The 24,572-nt window shown below is 44.4% G+C and overlaps 1 long non-coding RNA gene across 2 annotated transcripts; it reads left to right on the forward strand.

Moving 5' to 3' along the window:
* Window positions 1-1,972: 1,972 nt before the first annotated feature.
* On the forward strand, window positions 1,973-21,264 carry LOC144287414 (uncharacterized). 2 transcript variants are annotated; one of them, XR_013355215.1, is made up of 3 exons: window positions 1,973-2,104; window positions 7,309-7,423; window positions 20,402-21,264. It is a non-coding gene; the product is annotated as an uncharacterized LOC144287414 (long non-coding RNA). The 2 variants fall into 2 exon arrangements; XR_013355214.1 differs by lacking the exon at window positions 20,402-21,264 and adding an exon at window positions 10,892-11,323.
* The last annotated feature ends 3,308 nt before the right edge of the window (window positions 21,265-24,572 follow it).

Below are 24,572 nucleotides of genomic sequence, written 5' to 3' on the forward strand. Positions count from 1 at the left end.
AATGGAATATTATTCAGCTTTAAGAATATTATTCAGCTAAAGAAAGCTTTAATATTATTCAGAATATTCATGAATATTCTGGTTCATGTTACAACATGGATGAACCTTGAAGATTTTCTGCTAAATGAAATAAGCCAGACACAAAAAGACAAATATCATATAATTCCATCTATATGAAGTACCAGGGGTCGTCAGCTTCGAAGACACAGCAAACAGAACAGAGGTTACCTGGGGGAAGGGAGACAGGGCAGGTAGTGTTTAACATGGACAGAGTTTTAGTTTAGGATGATGGAAACGTTCTGGAGGTAGATGGTGGTTATGGATGTACAATGTCAATGTATTTCATGCCACTGAAGTGAACACTGAAAAATTGTTAAAATGGTAAATTTATGTTGAGCATATTTTATGACAATAAAAAATGTTATTTGTACCTATTAGGCACAATATACTCGTGTTATGCCCTTGGTTTTTCAGTGATTCCAGAAAGGCATTTGACAACCATAGTGATGATTTTTTAAAAAAGATTTTATTTATTTATTAGAGAGAGAGGGAGAGGGAGAAGTAGAGGGAGAAGCAGAGTCCTCTGAGCAGAGACCCTGATGCTGGGCTTGATCCCAGGACCCTGAGACCATGACCAGAGTCAAAGGCAGACCCTTAACAAACTGAATCACCTAGGTGCCCATAGCAGTGATTTATTTCATTTCATTCTTTTTTTTTTTTAGTTTAACTTCAATTTACCAACATATATCATAACACCCAGTGCTCATCCCATCAAGTGCCCTCCTTAGTGCCCCGTCACCCAGTCACCTCATCCCCCCACACACCTCCCTTCCAACGACCCTTTGTTTCCCAGAGTTAGGAATCTCTCACGGTTTGTCTTCCTCTCTGATTTTTCCCCCTCTCAGTTTCCCCTCCTTTCCCTTATAATCCCTTTCACTATTCCTTATATTTCACATGAGTGAAACCGCATGATGATTGTCTTTCTCCGGCTGACTTACTTCACTCAGCATAATACCCTCCAGTTCCATCCACGTTAATGTAAATGGTGGGTATTCACCCTCTCTGATGGTGAGTAATATTCCATTGAGTATGTATATATATATGTGTATGTATGTGACGCATACATATATTTATATATGACACACATATATATATGTCACATCTTCTTTATCCATTCATCTGTCAAAGGACATCATATCTCCTTCCACAGTTTGGCTACTGTAGACATTGCTGCTATAAACATCGGGGTGCAGGTGTCCCGGCGTTTCACTGCATCTGTATCTTTGGGGTAAATCCCCAGCAGTGCAATTGCGGGGTCATAGGGCAGGTCTATTTTTAACTCTTTGAGGAACCTCCACACCGTTCTCCAGACTGGCTGTACCAGTTCACATTCCCACCAACAGTGCAAGAGGGTTCCCCTTTCTCCACATCCTCTCCAACATTTGTTGTTTCCTGCCTTGTTAATTTTCCCCATTCTCACTGGTGTGAGGTGGGATCTCATTGGGGTTTTGATTTGTATTTCCCTGATGGCAAGTGATGCGGAGCATTTTCTCATGTGCTTGTTGGCCACGTGTAGGTTTTCTTTGGAGAAATGTCAGTTCTTGTCTTCTGCCCATTTCTTGACTGGATTGGTTTTTTTTTTTTTTTGGTGGGGGGAGGGAGTGTTGAGTTTGATAAGTTCTTTATAGATCTTGGAAACTAGCCCTTTATCTGATACGTCATTTGCAAATATCTTCTCCCATTCTGCAGGCTGCCTTTTAGTTTTGTTGACTGTTTCCTTTGCTGTGCAGAAGCTCTTTATCTTGATGAAGTCCCAATAGGTCACTTTTGCTTTTGTTTCCTTTGCCTTTAGAGACGTGTCTTGCAAGAAGTTGCTGCGGCTGAGGTAAAAAAAGTTGCTGCCTGTGCTCTCCTCTAGGGTTTTTTTTTTTTTTTAAAGATTGTATTTATTCATGAGAGACACACAGAGAGAGAGACAGAGACAGAGGCAGAGGGAGAAGCAGGCTCCATGCAGAGAGCCCATCTCCTCTAGGATTTTGATGGATTCCTGTCATAGCGGTGATTTAAAGAGAGAAGAGCAGAATGGTCACACACTGGCCTGAAGGTAAGTGCAAGTTGACATTGTATTAGTCAGCTCAAGCTGCCATAACAAAACACCATGGACAGGTCATCTTGAAGGAGAGCAATCGATGTCCTCAGAGTCCTGTAGGCTGGAGTAGAGATCAGGCACCTCAGGGGCACGTCTAGCGAGAGCCCTCCTCCTGGCAGACAGACGGACGGCCAGCCCCTTGCCAGTCCTCACACGGCCTTTGCTCGCTGTCTCTCTTCTTACAGAATCCAGTCCTACTGGATTAGAACCTCATATGTACGACCTCATTTACGCTTGATTGCCTCCTCCAGGAGGCAGGCCCTATCTCCAAATATAGTCACATGGGAGGTTAGGGCTTCAACACATGGAATTTCCAGGGGGACACAGTTGGGTCCCCGTTGGCTCCCTTCTCTCCCATTTCGATTGGGCAGTGGGTGAGGCACATGTTCGAGGACAGGGTGGCAGCGGCTTCAGGGTGTTCCTGACAGAAAAACAGCCTTTCCTCCAGCGGAGGAGAGGGGAGACGGCAACGATGGAGAGGCACGCCCAGCAAGGAAAGGCAGCAGCCTTCCAACGGCTCAGAAACCACAGATTTGGAAAGGAGCAAGGATGAGCACTGGTGTCGCTAGGAGAAGAAACACATGGCTTACAAGGACAGGAACAAATGATGGCCAGTGCATTTTTTCACGCAGCAGAGAACAGCTTAAAACCATGGATATTTACGACACTTTAAATATATAATTCCTTCGAGGAGAGCACAACAACCCCCTATTTTCCAATGCTATTAAATATTAATAAGGAGGAGACGGCCTTCCCTTTAAAAGCACTCACAGGTTTTGGGCAGAGCAGGTGACAGACTGGAGTTAATCTCTGACCAGTGAGACCGTGGGCATTTAAATAACAGCTTTTACTGGTCCAGTGCTTTTTCCCCATTTATGCTAAAGGCCTAATCTTTCTGCGCTTATGTTCTCAAGCAGCCACGGTGAGATAAGTGGCATTTAGCTGTTCAATATGATGAAATGCTAAATATGGTTTGTGCCAGACTTAATTGCCACTACAAACGCCATCGAGACTCTGTGCCTACGTGTGAGATTGGACTGCAGCGTGGCTGATCCGTCCTTGGCCACCCCTCCGACCGAGGCAGATTGCTGCAAGATTGCTTTGCCCATTTGATGGCAAGGAGAGCTCCAGTGAGCAGATGGGTGGCACCAAAGTCCAGTTCAGTTGTTTGATATCGATCTAGCCACAATCTAAATTCAGTTTAAAAATACAAATCAGGGCAGCCCGGGTGGCGCAGCGGTTTAGCCCTGCCTTCAGCCCAGGGTGTGATCCTGGAGACCTGGGATCGAGTCCCACATCAGGCTCCCTGCATGGAGCCTGCTTCTCCCTCTGCCTGTGTCTCTGCCTCTCTCTCTCTCTCTCTCCTCTCTGTGTATTCTCATGAATAAATAAATAAAATCTTAAAAAAATACAAATTAAAAAGAGAGAGATTGAGGGAGAGGACCTGTCACTGGGAGCTCTCTTTCCCTCCTTCCTTCATTCTTGGATGAAAGGAGCTTAAGTGATCCACCTGGAATGTTTCCTCTCTCTTATATAAGCTACAAAAGCTTGTGTGTAAGGCAGCTGATCCGGCTTCTTCCACTGTGCTCCCGTGCCCCTGTGTACACCCTAGGGTGTTCTTCTCCCTGTGTCATCCCTGCTTGTGACTCAGAACCTTCCTGGGGTTGCCTCTCTGCCACATCTCTGCAAACTTGCTCCCGTTCAGGTCCTCTTCCACAGCTCTTGCTTGCTGCATCAGGAACATCCTCCTCCCCTTGCTCTCTGTGACAGTGTACCACCCACCCCCCATAGTGGACACTGGATTCTCAGAGCTGAAGACCCATGTCTTCTGTGTCTTCTGGTCTACCACCCCAGAGAAACAACCATTCAGCCTGAGCCTGACTTCCCAGGCCTCTCCTTCATTTGTTGAGAAAAGCACATCTCAACAGCCTTGTTTATGGTCCTAGGTTCTTCAACCCTAATGCTGAGAACAGTCAATCAAGGTAAGGATCTCTTGGGAAAACCTGTTGGTGGCACATTGTAAGTGCAAAATCACAACTTTAGCTCATTTTCTCTCTTTTCCTAACAAATCAAGCTGTGATTGGCTAAGAACTTCTACCTTAGTAATGATATCATTTACACCTTGCACAGTGGGGGTGCCTGGTGGCAATGGTCTGGGAGCCTTGGGGCATGTGTTATGACATCATCACTATGTCCTCCTGGGTAGACCTCCTGCGGTCTTGGGCAGTAGATGTACACAAGTTCTGTGAGTCACTCAAGTTCTAATCTGTGCTCGTCTTTCAGTTTAAACCCAAGAACACCTTAACTTCTCAACCTCTTTATAGAGAACTGCTTCTCATTGCTTGTGTGACACTGGGTTGGGTTGTGGCCATCACCCCTCAGGAGTGAGCATTCAGTGCCAGCACAATCCACAGGGATCATGGCCCTTGGGTAGTCATCAGCTTCAGAGGAAGGTGGTAAAGACTCAGCAGGAGCGTTCTGCATACCCAAGAACTCTGTCCACTTCTGTTCCCTTCCCTACTTCCCAATTCTCATGCAAGGAGGAACCCTAACCCTGTGCCAGATGGGCTCAGTGGGCATGGAGGACCGGTTGTCAAGGAATTGAGGGTCATCATGCAATTTTGGAAATTGTCTTTGGGGTCATCCTGGCCCCCAACAGTGTTCTGTGGCTCACTTCCACCTGGGAACTGCTACCCCCTGGACCCTAGGCAGGGAGCACACAGGGACCCAGAGCTTGAACTCTTAGAAGGCAGTGGAGAGGTTAGAGCTCAACCATGCAATCATAACCATACTAAATGCAGCTAGGACTGGATGACATGATGGGAGCATCATCCTGAGGCCCCTAAGCAAGGCAGAGAAGCCAGAGAAAGCCATCCCTGGGAAGGGACTTCCAAGTGGCTATTTGAGCATGAGAAGGGGCTCACTGGGCATAGTGGCAGGGAGCTGACGGAGACCACGGGGAAACAGCGTGTGCAAGTCTCAGATCTGAAACAGTATGAAGCTCAGTCTCAAGAAAGTTGAGAAAATAATAACTACATGCTTGTTTGATGCAGGTAGAGAAATAAGAGAGGCATGAGGTCCCAGGATGGAAACATCCGGCCCAAGATGGCATAGGAAAATGGCAGCCAGGCCACAGATGTTAGCTCCCAAGGAGTCTGAAGCAAGTCACCCTTGCAGTGCACAGACACCTGCAGGCTGGGAAGCTGAGTGGCGAAGCAGGCAGGCAGGAGGCAGCTGCAGAGCATGGATGGCGGGGGATAGTGGTGTCGTGCAGGCACAATAGTGCTGCTGACTAAAGAAACTGGGTGGGCAGGTCAGGTGCCATGGGTCTGGTGAGTGTCATGGCCACGGGTTCCCAGTGGTCCTGACACACCTGGCTGTGTGAGGTGCTGCGGGACGCTCTGTGTGGGCACAGGTGCAGAGATGGTGCAGACTTTGAGTCACACCCCCTCCCAGTTCCCAGGCAGACTGATGGCCGGGGGAGGAGCAAGGACCCCGGCTGCTTGGGACAAAGCCACTGAGGGTCCACAGAGCCTCTAAGTGGGGAAGTGGGGAGGGAGAGAGATGATGCAGGCAAGGGGACTGATGGGGTCGAAGGAGGCTGAGCTCAGGGAGTGGAATGTCTGGTTTGAATGATGGAGCTTTGGCTGGTGGTAACGGGGAGGAACAGAACCGTCAGGAATATGGGAAGACATTAGCAGCCCAGACATGGTGGTGTGTCTGCTCAGACCCAGGTCCTCAGGCTGCTGCAAATTTAGCGGGGGGCAGAGGACTGACCCAGTCAGAGGCAAGAGTTCCAGCAGACCCATTAGGGGGTCACCAGGATGCATTGTCATGGCAACCACGAAAGCTCAAAGCAAGGCCACCCATCCTGCTCTCATGGGGCTTCCCTTCCTGGGGGGGAGGATGCTTGGTGCTGGTAATTCAAACATGTGAGCCCAGCAGCGGGAAGCAGCAGGCTAGGGTGGTATTGTGCCAGCAAGTGGCTGAAGGGGGGCCGGGTGCCCTGAGACCCCAGAGAGAAGTTGAATCGGTGGAGGCTCTCATACGCAGAAATTGTCAGCCTTCTCTCAGGACAAGCTGCCCCTTCAAAGTGCGGGGAGCTTGGCTTTGTAGCCATTCCTCTCCGACCTAAGGACTTCCCAGGCTGACGCTTCACCTGGAAGCAGCACCCTGCTTGCCTAGCTCTTCCACAGGCAGGTGACCCCTGTTGCCAGGCTGGGTCTCACACCTGAATGCAAGAAGAAGAAGGGTGGTCATTCCTCTCTGTGTCGTTCATCTTCTGGGGAAATGGCCTACAAAATAGGTCCAGGATAAAACCAGCAGCTGCAACCTGCACATGTATTTAGATACTTGCCACTTAAAGTATCTAAAAAGATCCTTTCTGGGCGTTAAAAAAAAAAAAAAAAAAAAAGGAAAGGTGTGGATTCCATTCATCATCACCTAAGTGTTATTCTTTCTAAAAAATAAATCCAACTCCATTGCACCCTTACTGATGACAAGACTAAGTCCCAATCCCATGGCATGGCATCTACAGACTTCCAATCTAGTCCCATCAATCTTCCAACCCACTTTTTACCACGTGCCCTAAATAGCAAGCAGTCCAAATCCACATCAGGGCTCAAGCATCTCATTAATGGTTCAGGAAATCTGGGCCATGGCTGGACTACACACTCCTCTCCCCCTTCTAATGACTAGAACCCACCCTGTGGAATGAACTCAAATACCACATCCTCTTGGGAGCCTCCCCCAGATCCTCCAGCAGTTACTGTGTCCTCACTACTCTTCTTCACATGCACAATCCTGTGCCACATGGTACAGCAGAGACCACTCGTGTGTGTGTGTGTGTGTGTGTGTGTGAACTATGTGTAACTGACTTTTTTATAGATCAAGAATCATCAAAAATTAGCAGTTACATATAGTTCAACCAAATGTTTGTCCCTCATTGTCTCTCTGTGTGTGTGTGTGTGTCTTTAATAGAAGTAGAATCATTAATTATATCTGGGCCAGTGGCTGTTGTTTAGTAAGATTATATTTTGCAAGTGTGGTCATATGACTGAGTTCTGGCTGGTGAAATACAAACAGATGTATTGACCGACAGCATCTAGAAACCGTACTTAATAGATAACTTGTGTATACCCTTTGTTATTTCTTCATAGTCCTTCATCCTTCCTGCGTCCTGAAATGTACTTATGACTTCTGGTGCTCTAGCAACTCTTTTGGAACATGAGAAAAAGGGATGTATCCTAGAGATTATGAAACGGTGAGCTAGAGGTAGGTTGAGTCTCTAAGATCTTTGGTGACAAACCCACCACAATAGCTCTGGAAAGATAGAGAATTTCTACTTGAGTAAGCCAAGGTTATTTGTAGCGGAACCTACTTATAAGTGATATGTAATGAATTTGAATTATTTCCTCATATGCTTGCCTTCTTACCAGACTGTGAATTCTTCAAAAGCAGAGGGTTATGTTTTTAACTCTTTGATCCCTCAAGCACTGGGCCTGGCAAATACTCAATAATCTTTATAAAGTATTTTGTTGGTTTGAAGAGAGTGATTCAAGAATGGCTTATGTGACTGAAAGACAACATTTAAATATCATTAGGTTAAAGACAGACTCAAAGAATACCAACAAATGAATAGGAGAATAGATTGAGGTGGTCCACAGGACGCCTGGGTGGCTCAGTGGTTGAGTGTCACCTTCAGCTCAGGATATGATCCTGGAGTTCCAGGATTGAGTCCCACATCAGGCTCCCCATGGGGAGCCTGCTTCTCCCTCTGCCTGTGTCTCTGCCTCTCTCTGTGTCTCTCATGAATAAATAAATAAAATCTTTTAAAAAAATGAAAAGGTGGTCCACAGACATTTTTTACAAGAAACAATGTCAATACATATCAAAGCATGACAATATGCGTTTGATTTTGCTGAGAAAACTCATCTCCTGCGCTTCACTCACTCTGAGAGGCAGAGGATCAAGGCCAATGAATACAACCAGTGTAAATGGCCAGTAAATGCAGTTGGAGAAAGATAGAGGAAGAGAAGGAATGAGGATTGGCAATACAGGGAACTTACTCCAATAACTGACTTTGATGGGTTTAAGCCTAAGGAAAAGCTGCAGACCTTGCTTCGGAGAGGAGCATGGTCTGAATTTAAAGAGCACCAGCAACTACCCACCCTTTCCAAAATTGAAAAGGCCAGAAACTCTAAGTCTTTCCTCTGTAAACTATGGCTTTCTGTTTAACTGCCAGGAACAGTATAAACTGTGCAAATAGCATGCTATGAAATTGTTATAAATCAGGAATCAAGCGCCCAGCTTCTCCATAACGACATGTGATTGGGAGTTGCAGGCTATGCTCAATGCAGTCTACTGGCCACGGGCTTAATGATGAGATCAGGGCAAGTCAATTTTCACTCGATGTGAGAAAGTTTATTAGTACAACTAAAACTATCAAAATAATCGATTTATAAATCTAAACAAACCATTAAGGTAAAGGAAGCCCTAATAGATACTAGGGTCAATGTCTCAATCAATAATATTGTACAACTCCGGTGACAAGTCAAATGTACAAAAGAGGGTCAGTTCTGCTGCTACAAATGAATCATGAGCAATCAAATATAATTTCGCATCATAAAAGACATGTGGCAGGCATAATAGATCTAATTCCTCCTCTGATCAGGGGAGAGGTAGGAGTTCAATTATAGCTCCAGTCCCTGGAACACAGCTTGCTAAAGAAATGATGTTTTTACCACCTAAGAGACAGAGATATGCGTTGGGGGTGGGGGTGGGGCAGAGGCCGTGTGGCCTCAGGAAGTGGGAGTGGATGAAGACAGGAGGGTTCAGGATTGTTCTGTTCTCACCAGCTGGCTGAGCCTGGGGGAGCGTTTTGCTTGTTGGGGAGTCTGCATCTTCCCCGTGTAAAGTCAGAGGAATGGTTTAAGGGCAGGGAGAGTATAATGAGCTGTAAAATGTTTGGGGAAGCAGTATAACCTCACCTGACCGACTCGGGATCCTAGAGAGAGGGGAAAGGTGGGGTGGGCAGGGCCCAGAGCACTAGCAGTGGGGAAAGAGGCCCCTGGTCTTGGGCAGCAGGAAGTGAGTGGGCTGGGGGGAGGGGGTGGGGGGGGCGGTGCCGCTGCTGTGAATTCTCACCTGCAGCCACCTGCTCTGCTCCATCTTCAGGCAGCTTGGGGAATCTGCAGCCCCTAGCCCCCAGTTGGGGTCCACACCATGTCTGTGAGGCACCTGTAACGAGTGAGTACACACTGAGCATGGGGGGGGGAATGGAAGCCTCTGCCTCCTCCTCCTGTCCTCCGGGGTAGGGGCAGCCTTTGGGGGTCTGGGCTCTGGAGCCTCCCCACAGCATCTGCCCCCATCATGTGGTCTCCCCCTGGGTGTCTGTGTCCTTGTTCCTTCTTATAAGGACACTCGGGTCCAGGGCCCACCCTCTCCAGTGTGACCCCATCTGAATCTACCTAATTCCATCTCCAGAGACACTGTTTCCAAATAAGGTCAAATTCTGAGGTTATGGGTAGATATGAATTTTGCAGAGATGCCAGTCCCCATGATGTCAGGTGCTTCTCATTTTCTGCCCTGGGGCTTCTCAGACACGCAGGGGGTGCCCTCAGGAATCCTGGTAGTCATGTGTGTGGGTGGCAGATGACCGGCAGACACTGAACCCTCGGAGCCGCAGTTTCCTGCTGGTCGATGTGGCGTCAGCAGAGCCACAGATTGCAGAGCCTCCAGGGTGAAGCAGAGTGTGGAACTGAGCTTCCTTTTGGAGCCTGACATCCTCAGGTCTTGGTTGCTTTGGGTGCTTGTGAATGTCTTTACCTGCCTCTTTTTTGGTGCTTTGTTCAGTGTTTGTAGCTCTTCTTGGAAGGGTTGTCTTCACACACAATCCTGGTTGTAGCTGTGAGCTGGAGTCTGTTGTTGTCCCTACCTTTGCAAGCGCCCCGCCTGTCACCTGCCTCATTCTCTGTAGGAGATACAGCAGCTCTTCATCAGACTTCTGTAAACCACGTTTCCTCCCAATTGCTATAATCTCAGCACTATTTCTAGCCTACTAAATCTGGTCATTTATTTTATTACTTTTTGAAGATTTTATTTATTTCAGAGATAGAGAGCACAAGCAGGGGGAGCGGCAGAGGGGGAGGGAGAAACAGGATCCCTGCTGAGCAGGGGGCCCAACGTGGGGCTCCATCCCAGGATCCCGAGGACATGACCCGAGCCAAAGGCAGACACTTACCCGACTGAGCCACCCTGGTGCCCCTAAATCTGGTCATTTAAAAAAGCCTTTTCATATATGCCATCTTCACAACCAAGCCTGTGAAGTCATTAATGCAGATGTTATGTCCCCATTCCAAATACGGATACATTACAAGGCAGAGAGTTGAAATATTGTCCCAGGGTGAGTATCTACCAAGTGACAGGAAGAACAGACCCACATGTCATGTCATGTTTCCCAACCCCAATCACAGTAGTGTAGGGGGCGATTGTGACATTATCAGGTGCCAAATGAGGACTAGACACTATGGACAGGTCCTAATGAAGACTTTCTGTGAAATAAGTTAATCACACATTTTCCTCCTGTAACATCCTATGTCTGCATGCTTCTCTTTTGTTCAGGAAGCGTGTAGCTAATTCAGTAATATTCAGACTTTGGTAAACTTTCAGGGGATGGGCTTCCATTGCAAATAATGATTTATTCCTCTCAGTAATCACATAGATTCTTGTTCTCATTTACAGTCTAGGTAACCCAGTGTCCGCTGGGCTTATCATTCCAGCATGAGCCTAGAGCACCTGCCATGTTTGCGGATGTCATCCCTGCAAGTTGCAAGTCAGGCACTCAGCTTTTCTGCCTTGGTTAGTCAATTTGCAAAACAGTAATGATCAGACCTTTATTAGCAGAGAAGAAAGAAAGGGGGGAGGAAGGGAAGTAGACTGAATATTTCATATTTTGGTTAAGTTAGCATCAGTTTCCTTTCACTGAAGGCACACATAGTTTTGTGGGCTACTTCTCTTTTAAATTTTATTTGTCTTGCTATAGTGGAGAGCCAAAAAATGTGCTGGGCTTTTTTCATATTTTTTTTTCCTCAAGAGTGCTGTTTCTTCACTAATATCTAATGAGCCAGGTTTACCACCTGTTTTATCGATTTTGTGTATTGAATTATGGAATGTGCTGGTAGCTGAGATATAAAATAAATGAAAAACATAAAATCTATGAAAACCATGAAAAAGTTTGTGCTTTTTTGATATGCATATGCTGGCTTTGGATTAATGTGCAAACAGTTACCAGGAAAAATGACAAATTATTACTGAATTCAATACCAAGTTGTGTGAGGGGACTTCAAGGCTACAGAGATTGGGGAAAAAAAATAAAGACTCTGTGTTGTGTCTGACTGGAAAGTCCCACTGCAGGGAGCAGGATGAGGCTAACATTTATTTATTTATTTGAAAATTTTATTTATTTAAGTACTCTCTACACTCCCTCCCCCTCCCCACCATGGGGCTTGAACTCGAGAGGTAGAGATCAAGATTTGATGTTCTTCCAACTGAGCCAGCTGGGCACCCTCACAACGAAGCTGGGGTTTAAATGAAAGCATTTGATTTGGTAGATGCTGTGAGCAAGTAATTTGAGCAATAAGGTGGCTCAGAGAAGGAGTATGATGTCTGGGTGTGGCAGTACTCTTTTTAGAGGTCCTTTTTTGGAAAAGTATTAGAAGAGACCTAACAATTCTGGGGGGTCCCTGCAGCCAGAGTGAGGGCTTCAATCTGCATGGTTGACAAGAGAGACTGAAACTTCAATGTAATTTCTAACAGGTAACACTTACCTTGTGGCAGAGAATTTGGAAAGCTCAGGAAAGTATTATGGAGGAAACAAGTCACCTGTGATCTTGCCCCTGGGAGGAGGCACTGTAAGCATCTCTGTGTGCTCATCCTGGCCTCTGTGGGGCTGCAAAGAGATACATATATTTTTGGATAAAAATGGAATTATTCTCCAAAGACTTAATATCCTGATTTTTAAAATTAATATTATCTTAGTAATTTTTCAAGTTATCATTCTTTGCAATGTGTCGAATAGTATTGATATAAGGTTATAAGGTTAAACAATTCTTGTATTCTTGGAATAAATTTTACTTGATGGTGATGTATTATGATGGAATATGCTACTGGATTCAATTTGCTAATTTTTAAAAATATCTCTATTCATAAGGAAAATTGGCCAATAATTCGTCCTGATTTGTGAGTACAATTTTTTAAAAATATATCAGGCTTACCGAAGTGTCACTGAATTAATTGGGAAGCCTCTCATATTTTGCCATGCTCTGGAAAAATTTAAATACAAGCTAGACAGACATAGCCAGTACTGGGACTTCTGGTTCCAGCAGCATGCTTGGCAAAATTGAAGTAGAACACTCCTATTACAAATACCTAGATATGCTAAGTAAAAATGCAAGGAGAACAGAAATTAAATAGAAAGCCAACCTCCCAAGAAAAAAGGAAACCCTGAAGATTATTCCAGAATAGGAGCTATATTGAAAAGCTTGAGTGTTGAGTAGGTGGGCCTGTGCCCTGTGGTTGTTAGCAGAGACAAGGGCTCCAGACAGTAGCTGATCCTGGTCTTCATGTAGACACAGGGACTTGAGATGAGAGGAAGGGTCTCCAGGGTCAGGGTTTGAAATCGTTTGCCTCTCATCATGCCGGGGCCATGCAATAACAGTGCCCTCACAAAAAGAGCAGCATAAAAGAAATCACATAACTGTGGACTTCAGGTTCAAATCATACACCCAGAGGAATGACAGAATTTTCTGTGATATTAACAGTAATGATGGGAGGGAGATGATGAAACATCTTCAATGTTTTTGGGGAAAAAATACTGCCAGCTTGTGATTCTGATCCAACAAAATATCTTAAAATAATAAAGACAAAATAAATATATTTTTAGAAAAACAAATGCTAAAAGATTTCGACTCCAAGAAGCTCTAATTAAGGGAAATTCCAGCAGATACACTTTAAGCAGAAGGAAAGGTATTCCAGATGGTACATCAGAAATTGAGGAAGTAAGAAAGAGTAGAAAGTGGTAAACGTGTGGGTTAAACTAGATGAATAATGCATATATAAAACAATAATTATGGTTTCTTATGGGGTTAAAGACATGAAGAAAAGTTGTTTAGTCCAAAATTAACAATTCTCATTAAGATGGAGGGCAACAAACTCACTGTTTTCGAGTCTGTATGTAATCTCAGACGGTGAATATTTTGGTTAACTTTGACTTAAGTAAATGAGCCATGTCTGGTGCAATTTCTAGAGTATCACTAGAAGAATAGAGAGAGTACATAATTCCAGACAAATGGAAGAAAAGATGGAATAAAAAAGTGGTCAATTTTAGAAAGGGAGAAAGAAGAAGTACACAAATCTGGGACAAGTAGAAAACATAAAATTAAATAGTAAATCAAAACACATCAGCCATGCCACTAACTATAAAGGGATGAAGTGCCTGGTTAAACCAGGAAGGTTTCAGCCTGAATGAAAAAAATAAATCTAACAGATATAAGCATTCTGAAAGAATTAATGTTAAAAGTCAGAAAATGGGGTACCTGGGTGGCTCAGTGGGTTAAGCGTCTGCCTTTGGCTTGGGTCATAATCTCAGGGTCCTGGGATCGAGCTCCCTGCTCCCTGTAGGAATCTGTTTTTCCCTCACCCTCTGCCCCTCCCCCTGCTTGTGCTCGCTGCCTTTCTCTCTCTCTCTCTCTCTCTCTCTCAAATAAATTAAGAGTTTTTTTTTTTTAAAGTTAGGAAATGACTCTTTGTGAAATTTTACCAAAGAAACATGATGTAGCAATATTACTATGGGATAAGGTAAATTTTACAACAAAAAGCATTAATAGACATAGAGGTTACACACAGTGATAAGGAGTTAAATATACCCACCCCTCCCAAAAAAACCCACCTAGGATTTGCATGTGCCTAATAATGCAAGCATGCCAAAACCTATAAAGCAATAATTGACAGAAGAAATAGATAATCACAGGGGCTGACTTCTAACACACTGGGCTCAGTAACTATGATGGAACAAGCAGACAAACACAGAATGATCTAGAAGTTCTGGACCACATGAGGAAGGAAACAGGCTCAGTCGTCATATGTAGAACACTGTATCCCTTAACCAAGAAGACAGCTGAGACACTGATAATAATGGATCAGGTGCCGGGCTAGTAAGCCAAGTTTAACACATTACACGGTACTGAAGCCACACAGGTTGTGCTCCCCGAACATAATGCATTTAAGCTAGCACCCAGTAACTGAAAGATAACCCGAAAACTCAGGCAAGTTTGGAAGTTACAGAACACATTACCAAAGAACTCAGGAGTCAAATAAAAAATCTGAGTTGGATCATAGGAAATACAATACCCTGAACTTCATGATAGTGAAAATACCGCATAGCAAACCTTGTGGCATGTGAGCAACCAAAACCTAGTGCTAACTGTACGATCTCACAGTGAAAATCATTCAGCTAATATGATCTAGGAAGTACATATAGACTACCAAGTAATTCTAATGAAGTGAGGTAAAGATACAAATAGAAGAAATTAATGAGATATAAACATAATATGGAGTATATCAAAATAGTCATAAAATTAACAAAACACTGGCAAAGGGGAAAACAGTCTCAGGGACAGCAATCGAGAGTGAAATGCAGGTGGGGCACCAGGTGGCTCAGTGGTTGAACATCTGCCTTTGGCTCAGGTCCTGATCCCAGGGTCCTGGGATCGAGTCCTGCATCAGGCACGAGGAGTCTGCTTCTCCCTCTGCCTATGTCTCTGCCTCTCTCTGTGTCTCTCATGAATAAATAAATAAACTCTTAAAAAAAAAAAGGAATGAAATGGGGGTTTATAACCATAGTTGTACACATGAAAAAGATACTAATAAGAGAATACTACGACTTTAGGCAATAAACTGTTTAAATTGAAGAATAATTGGCACACAACATTGTATCAGTGTCAGGTGTATAGCACAATGGTTTGATACTTACCTACATTATGAAATGGTCACTCTCTCTGTCGCTGTAGAAAGTTGTTACAGTGTCGTTGACCATATCCCCTACCCTGCATGTTACACCCCCATGACTTACTTACACTGCAACTCAAAGTGTGTAGCTCTTAATCTCCTTTGGGTGTTTCTTCCATCCTCCCTTGCCTTTCTCTTCCTGCAATCACCCGCGTATTCCTTGTATTTATGAGTCTACTTCCATTTTTGTTTGCTTGTTGGTTTAGTTATTTTAGATTTCATGTATATGTGAAGTCATATGGTATATGTGTCTTTCTCTGTCTGACTCATCTCACTCAGCATAACCTGATCCGGGTCCAGCCTGGTGAATGACAGGATATCATTCTTTTGTCATGGCCGAGTAATATTCCACCGTGTGTATGTGTTTATATATTATGTTTGTATACGAGGAGACACAGTGAGAGAAATGTATGAAGCAGTGTTTTTTCTAAAAGCAAAACTTGGAAATAACTTGGGTGTTCACCGACTGTAAATAGTGACAGTGAAGTTATTTAGATATACACAATGAGAATCTAGATGGCAATATATTACTGTGTCCAGCAAAATGGGCAAAGTCCACAAATACAGCATTGGGGTGGGGGAAATTTCACAAAAGAATGCGTCTTCCCCTATCCATATGTGGACGTGTAAACCTCCCTCTCGCCACCCCCGCCTATGCAGTGTGACTATATTTGGACGTAGGGCCTTTAAAGAGATAATTATAATAACTGAGATCACTGAGGTGGGCCCTAATCCCATATGACTGGTGTCCTTATGAAAACAGAAAGAGACACACATGAACGCACAGAAAAAAGGCCACATGAGGAACCGGCCAGAGGTGACCATCTGCAGCTCCAGGAGAAACGTGCCAACACCTTCATCTGGGACTTCCAGTCTCCAGAACTCTGTGTGTGGGGGGGAATTCTGTTGGCTAAGATGTCCAGCCTGTGGTATTTTGTTACAGCAACCCTACCACACTAATGCTGAATATCCACTTTAAATACATGATTCCATTTAATGTAAGTTTCAAGGATGGAAAAAGGAAATAATATCGCTGAGGAATCTGCACGAAGATGCCAAGACTGTAAAGAAAAGCAAGAAAGTGATTTTCACGAGAAACCTAGATGGTGGTTTTCTATAGGAGAGGGGAGCCGAATACCATGAGGGAGGTTTCCAGGGGGGCACTTTCCCGGGTGGACGCTGATCAGGTTCTGGCCCCAGAGGGCAGTTATACAGGTTTCTCTGTATAATTTCTTATACTGCACTTGTGCTGCACGTAATAATCCGTGTAGATGACAGCTTGCACAATTAAAAGAGCAATGCTGAGCAGGCCACTAAGGTGGTGTGTGACAGGAAATGCTGGCAGGGAGATGGGGAAGGTGGACGAGACCTCCTGAGTTAAGGGGCGTGATCTCTTTCTTACACTGGTAGCTGGTGGGCACGAGAGCTCTAGTCTCATCACTACTCTTTGTAACCTACATGTAGTTTATGGTTGTCTTGTATCTCCTCAATATTTTAGAAAAGCAATTGCTTTTTTAAAATTTTTTTAAAATGTTTATTTATTTATGATAGTCTCACAGAGAGAGAGAGAGAGAGAGAGGCAGAGACACAGGCAGAGGGAGGAGCAGGCTCCATGCACCGGGAGCCCGATGCGGGACTCGATCCCGGGTCTCCAGGATAGCGCCCTGGGCCAAAGACAGGCGCTAAACCGCTGCGCCACCCAGGGATCCCGCAATTGCTTTTTTTAAAGGTAAAAAAACATCATGGTGTCTGGCAGCTTACAAAGGCGCCTTAGAACTGGGCAGTCAGAAAAAATACAGGATATCTGGTTAAAGCTGGAATTCAGAGAAACAATGACACATTTTTAGTGTTGATTGTCCTAAATATTGCATGGGATAACTCATACTAAAAACTGTTTGCTGTTTGTGGGCAAATTCACTGATTTAACTAGATGTCCTCTATTTTCATTCACGGAATCTGACAGCCCTATTAATATCAGTGCCTGAACCTTCCCCAGGAATACCCCTCCTACAACTTTATTTCAATGGAAAGATTCAGTACCCAGCCCAAGATTTATATCCGGTATTCAATGTCATTGATTCCTCTCTCTTAGCAAAGGGCTGTTATACAAATTTCTTTACGCCTTGGGCATCTCCACCTCAATGTGTCCAAGAACAAGCTAATTATCTTGTCTCTAAAACAAGATAATGATTCACCGCTGAACTTCCCTGTTTATGTTAAGGATGCTGTCTTAGGTTCTTTGTTGCAAGTGGCAGAAACTCAATGGAGCCAAACGTAGTCAAAGCTGTGTTCTCGCCTGGAGTGATGATCGCCTGATCCCATGGGAGCTCTGGAAAGTGGTCTGCAGTACAACACTGGTCCCAGCTTGAGGCACGGAACCGGCCTTCTTCCTCCTGCCATGCTTGGCTACCAGTGGTCGGCTGCCTCTTTGAGAAGCAGAGACGGGAATAATCTGTGGCTCCCATCTGGTCAAAGGCAGTTGAGAAGTGCCTCCCCACAACCGCACCCCCCCCCCACAGCCCCGCACTGGGTCATTCTCAAGCTGTGATACCCAGCAAGCAATAAAGACGGCTTCCACTGTACTAGGGACAACATCCTGCTGCCGGTGGGACCAACCTCAAGGTGTCCCCATATCTGGCTCATCCCCACATTGACAGTATGTCCCCAAGTCTGGCTCATCCCCACATTAACATAATGTTCCTATGTCTGGCTCATCCCCACGCTGACATCGTGTCCCCATGTCTGGCTCATCTCCATATTGAGATCGTGTCCCCATGTCTGGCTCATCCCCACACTGACATCGTGTCCCCTACCTGGGTAGGTAGGAATCCCTGTTTACATTTGTACATCTGCTTTTTTTGCAGAGCCAGGCAGTGTGTTTTTCATTCCATCTCCTGGCTTATTAATCCTTTAACTGGAGATGAATGCTTCCTTTTTTTTCCTCATATGTATTGAATTCTATCCCCAGGTCTTCACATGCCAGAAAAGGTCATTATTCTTCCGCGCCACGTGGTATTTTGACTGATGTTAGAATTCTAAGTTGAAAATGCCGCTTCATATTCTTTAGTACCTGACGTTGCAGTCGGGAAGCGCTGTGCTTTCTGATTTCTATTTCGTGGCAGGTGTTCCTGCATTTGTTTAGTTTGGTGTTAGACTTCACCTGTATAGGTGTGTGATGACGTGTGGTGGGCGCTGGTCACTGAAGACTCTGTCCCCCCACTGGACACACACTCACTGCCACTGGGCCCTCTTGTAAGCCACTCGCATTGGGGTTTCTCTCTTACATCCTTTTCTGCCCTGAAATTCTTGGCTGTTTCTTCCCATGCCCTCAGAGCATGCATTATATTTCACTGTGAGTCACTTTTTAGCAAATGCCTCCAACACATCAATTAGACTGTCCTCAGTTAGAGCTCCAAGGGCACACACTATGCTTCTTTATGTCACCAGAGCTCTATGCCACTTTTAGTTTTTGCTCAAGAATCTCTGGTTGATGATCCAAAGTCCTATCAATTTTTGGCACCATGTCTAAAATTCCAGATATTCAACGAGGTCAATATGTATGACAATCTTTTGACTGTTGATTTTTAAACAGATTTTCAACTCAGAATCAAAGGTCGGTTTTGTTGTTGTTTTTGTAAGTTAGGGTTTAAAGTATGTAACAAGCAGATAGTACTATCTGTTCTTCATGCGCTGGCAGTCTCTGCCTGGCTTTCTCTTCTAGTGACAGTCCCAACACATACAAATGGATTTTGCAAATGGGATTTTGTGCAATACTGTATCAAATGTATTTTAATTGTCATTCTAGACATATTACATCAACTGCATTGCTTTCATCTGTAAATCTTGTAATTCCATCAAAAAAGCAATCAAGTTGTCTATGGAATGATTTCTTCCTCACAAACACCTGGTTGATTATGGCTCCTGGTTCCATTATCCTATGGATGCTTTCAGATTTCCACCTCTCCTTCCTCTATTATTTACTGGAGATTCAAGATGTGCACAGATAATTCAAATTTACCATGTTTCACTGATTATTTTATAATGCCATTAAGTAGAACGATGGCACTGTATTTCACAAATGAAGAAGTTAAAACAAAGAAATGCATGAATTGAAGTGCGACGATCCAACCATGATTTTCTCTGGAACTGAAAATTGGCTTTTGTCAGAGACAGCTTTGCCTGTCATTTTTTTCGAGGTCCCCCGCCCCCGCCCGAGCCCTTCCAAATTTGTCGTTTTCTGTGACCACCACACCTTATCTGCCAACATAAAACCAAACCCTTGCAAGCAAGGATGTACTCACTTGATTTGCAGCTGCTTTTTCTTTTTATACTTTCTCCATCTTGGCACAATCTGGATGCACACCCAAATATTGTAATTTACATGATCACTGGGCCAAAATGTATTCATGAGCATGGAATATGTGTAGCCCTTGGTCCAAGCTGTAGAGAGCATCAAGCTGCCGCACAAAGAGGATGGTCCATGTGGCCAGCTCTGCTGCCCTCGCCCAGGGGCAGAGCACTCTGAGGCACGCACATCCACTCTTTACATGATGGATGATCAGACAGTTGCACGTGGGTTAAGAAAAGAAAACCAGAGGAGAGGGGAAAGGAGTAGCTGAAATAATTCTTGACTTGAGAGAGAAGGGGTAGGCAGGGTGTGACCACAGCAGTTGCTGTCAAGTGGTGTGGACTGTGAAAGAGAGGCTTAGGTCACATTATTAAATGACGTTTTGAGTTTACAGGCAAAAGATCAAATTTTAGAGCAATTCTTGAAAACCAGTAGCACAGTTGTTTTATGCCATTGTATTTTCTTGAAAGATACGAGAGAGTAGGTGGTACCTGGGGACTCTGTAGAGATTCCTAAGAAACTGGGGCCTGGGGGACATTGCCTCCATCCACCGGTGAGGCAGCTTCCTTTCCTTGGGCATCAGAACCCTCGAGAGGGGGGGACAGTCGCTGAGCTGCAGGGCTCAGGTCTCCCACGGGGTCAGTTTCAGAAGACAGGGCAGAGCATATTCAGAACCTGGTGTCCGTTGGCGAGGGGAAGTGAGTTAGGGCCCTTGGTCACTTTCTTCTTACATTTGGTGACTATGTTTGCAGGTCAAACGCTTGAGGGAATCACAGAGGAAGCTTGTAACTAGAGTTTATGTGCATGTATTTGGTCTCATTGTGCTTTCTTCCTTGTAGAATGATGTCACTTAATTGATCTCATCCACACATCAGTCACCAAGCACACGTGCAATTCATGAATTGAAGACAGAGAAGTTCCAAAAGCACCGGATTGGAGAGATACCATGAATAAATATTTTCTGCATGGATACCAGTGAAGTTGTGTCAAAAACTCTGCCATTTGTTGGGTTTTAGTGGCATATTAATGGCAACCAGTGGATCACATAAACACTTCATATATTTATAATACAAATGCTCTGGACCAGATAGGCTACATTTACTGCGGGGCCAAATATTTCCAGCTGTGCGCACTCTACCACCCTTACTTTACACATAATGTAAGCCATGTGCTTTTCAGTGTGTATAAAGTGTAATATATTTATTCTCAAAAAGGAGTAAGACTTGTTCCTCCTCACTGCAGTTCAGTCAACTACAAGTTAAAGATTGTGAAACTGGATGTTCCAGATTCACCCTTTCCCATCCATAGGAACAACAGTCCAGTAGAAACGGAAGCTGGCTTCCAGGGGAAACAGGGCTGCGGGCCGAACACAGGAGCCTTCTCTGACTGTGCGAGAAGGCTAGACTAACCCTAGAGCCCACCTGCAGCTTGTAGATGGGGTCTTCTGCTCTTAGGATGAGACAGTGGGTGTCACTGGCAATAGAACTTCCAATGACTAATGCCACCGAGAATGGGCAGGCCGGTTTGTTTTGTTCTATGTCTGTCCTCAGGGTATCACAGATTGTATTGGATTGCGAAATCCTTGTGGAAGGATATGAAATGTTGGGTTGTTGTTTGCTCTAACTCCAGTTTATGGAAACTTTTCTCCGGGCATTACCCCACTCCTTCATGAACAACACAATTAAGTGAAAACAGCACGACTTTGAAGTCAGATAAATTTGAGCTTTAATCCTAGTTTTGCCTCTGTGTGATTTTTGGCTACTCTAATCTGCGTGAGTCCTCAGCATCCTTCTGAGGAAAGAGGCGGCCAAGAGAAGAACCTTGCAAGATCACCAAGCACCTTATCATTGATGTATAGGAAGCAGTTGTCAGAGAGTGGTCATTCTAGACACTGTAGTAATCCTTCCTTTCTTTATCATAGCAGCTAAATAAATGAGAAAGATGTTGGATTTTCTGGATCTTTTCTGCTTTGCTTTGATCTTTAACATGAGGTACAAATTATCCTGAACAGTAAAGAAGTGGAAAGAGCTTTGCAAAGCTGAACAGGTTTGTATTTCTTGTAAGACCATCTAATCAAGAGGCTGTAGATTAGCTCTGATGACAAGTGACCTCTGGTTTCCAAACTAATATGCCCTGCCTCATCTTTTTGTAAAGATTTCAGTTCTTTGGCCAAAGTCAAGCAGGAAAGGAAGAAAATAATACTTTGGAGAAGGTGATAGGGAAATACTTAAATAAATGTTTTTAAATACTTTTTTAAAAAAGAAAAGTAGAAGTTGTTCCAAATAAGTACAGGGTAACTAGAAATTCCAGAGCATAGGAATACTATGGGTATTAGGCTATTAGGTCATTGATCAGGATCTAAACTTTACCTGCTAAATTTCTCTTCCATTTCCTTAGTGCTCAATTTGAAGATCTTATTATGAGATGTTTATTGGTAACAGTGGGTGGCTAGTTTTGCTCTACAAAAATGTGTATGCAAGAAACAGAAAAGCAGGGGTGCCTGGGTGGCTTGGTTGGTTAAGCGTCTGCCTTCAGCTCAGGTTATGATGTCAGGATCCGGGGATGGAGCCCGTATGGGACTCCTTGCTCAGCAGGAAGCCTGTTTCTTCCTCTCCATCTGCCTCTCTCCCTGCTTGTGCTCTTTCTCTCTCTCTCTCAAATAAACAAATAAAATTAAAAAGAAAAGAAACAGAAAAGCATCCACGCTTGCCTGAGCTCAAGTGAGTTTACTATTGGATATGGGGGATCTTCCAGCAACCAGCTGCACAGCTAGAGTGCACAGGGACATGAAAATGAGAAGCAAGTGGTTTCCTATCCATGCAGACTTCTCTCCAAATCTTCAGTTTCTCACCTCCCCCTCCGGGAGCAGCTGCTCCCCAACACTGTTTGCAGGCCATGAGTCCTTGCTTTGACCAAGCCTGGGCAGAAACTGATAATCTTAATGTCTGGTTCAGAGTCAATCCTGATTACTTCTAGTAGTTCTGTTGTATGGAGTCATCACTAGCCAACACTGAGCCTTTGTTCCTAGGGGAAAAACACAGTTAGGTTCCTGTGAGCCCCTGTCAATTACACTTTCATCACTGATCAAAACCTTGTTTTATGTGTGTTTCTGTTGAAAGACACCTTATTTAATATATATTATTGATTCATGAACATGAACATTGAACACGTGGCCATCAGCTCCACAGCTTGTGCCTGGAAGAGGCTCATCTAACACAGGTTTTCTCTGAGAGGCACATCCCAGGCTCAGGAGAGCTTAGAAACACCCAGTATCACTTCAGCATGATACATAGGAGACATTTTACACAGTGAAATCACTAACAAAAAGCATAGAAAGGCATAAAACATGGCACTAAATACTGCAAAAAGGCACTCATTTACAGTAAGAAAGATGAAACAAGAAGGCCAAGTGCAGTTTTACTAGAACTGATGTGCGTCCAGAGACTAAGAGATCTGCACTTTGCATGTCTGTGCATGACTGCAAAAGTACCACTGTTACTGATTTGGAGGTTATACATAAATTTTAGCAAGTAGGCAGCTTTACATACAAAATCTATGAATAATCAGAATCAACTGTTGATGACTCTGTAGGTTTAGCAGCCCTTGGCCTCTATATTTTGACCCCAGATTTGTGGGAGAGAGAGTCTGATTTCCTCTGTTGGGATCAGGCTGTGCCCTGCCTTAATCCCCTGACTGGCTGCACACCTAGACAAGGGCAGGGGACTTTTAATCTTCCAGGGCAGCTTGCCAGTGCTATGTTTCAGCAGGGAGTGTGCTAGGGAGGAGGAGAGGAATGGTAGTCTCGGCACATGGGATTCCTAGTGAGGTTCTTCATCTCCTTTTGTATTGCTACAGAGGCACTTAACATCTTTAAATTCAGTGAGTGTTACAGGCCAGAAGTGCAAGGCTGTATTTTTGTAACCGAGTGTACTTTCTCACTTCTTGTCCCATCCGTTGTCATGGAATCCCACAGAAAGGAGGGACTGGCCCTTCTCAGTGGGAGTGAGGAGGCTACATAGCTCACAGGCAGATGGGGTGCGCTTTACTCAACCTCTTGGGTTTGAAGTCTCAAGTCCCTAAGACAAATATGCTGTGGCCTCTCAGGATTCCTGTGATGATCAACCGAGGGCCCTACATCTTCCAAGTGATACCAAAATAAGACATGGCAATTTGGAGTCTTGACCATGTATGTGACAGTGCTCACGTCTGAGCACAGTGTAACTGTGGCCTATAAAAAAAGGTACTGAGGATGCTTCCTCCCTGAGACTCTATCAGGATACTTTCGTAGACAGGAGAGCATCCAGGCCATACTGGGTCTGAACCTGTCCCCTTTCACTAGAATGTGACTGATGTCCTTCAGGGTATGCCCTGAACCCAGAGGGTGCGGTGACGCATGAGTCACCTCTTAACCACAAACACAAGTGAAGGGTGAGAGGGCAAAGGGTAAGAAGCCACCCTATCTTTTGCATAGGTCTTTTTCTCCCCCTAGGAATAAAAAATCTTTGACTTTTCAAAATCTCTTTATTTATAGACAGTGAAGATGGCAATGGAATGAGAAGTCTTTGCAGGGATTTCCCAAGTGCTCACTTCTGATTTAGGCACATGGACCCCGACATAAGCACACAGAGATGATGGAAGTCAATCGCTGTGGCTGATTGCCAGCCTGCATGGAGGTGGGTGGTCTGAGGCAGGGGCCCTGAGAGGAGACCACCTGCTCACTGATGTGCTGATGTGGTAGCAGTTTTGTTCCAGTGCTGAATGTCCTCCAGGTGAAGTCATAAATGAGAGGAATAACATACTGGACTAAACATAATTCAGCAGGATTCTGTAAATTTTATTTATTTGAGTCAAATACTGGTCTTGCCAAAATCTCAGCTAGAGTAACAAAAGGAATCAAAGAACACAATTCAGATAGTTGTTCAGAATCTGGAAAGTGGTACCAACTATTCTTCCACCACTGGTGATTGGGACAGTCTTCTCATTCATACAAGATGTCACATCCCAAAATCA

Source organism: Canis aureus, chromosome 17, assembly GCF_053574225.1.
Source record: "Canis aureus isolate CA01 chromosome 17, VMU_Caureus_v.1.0, whole genome shotgun sequence".
NCBI lineage: Eukaryota > Metazoa > Chordata > Mammalia > Carnivora > Canidae > Canis > Canis aureus.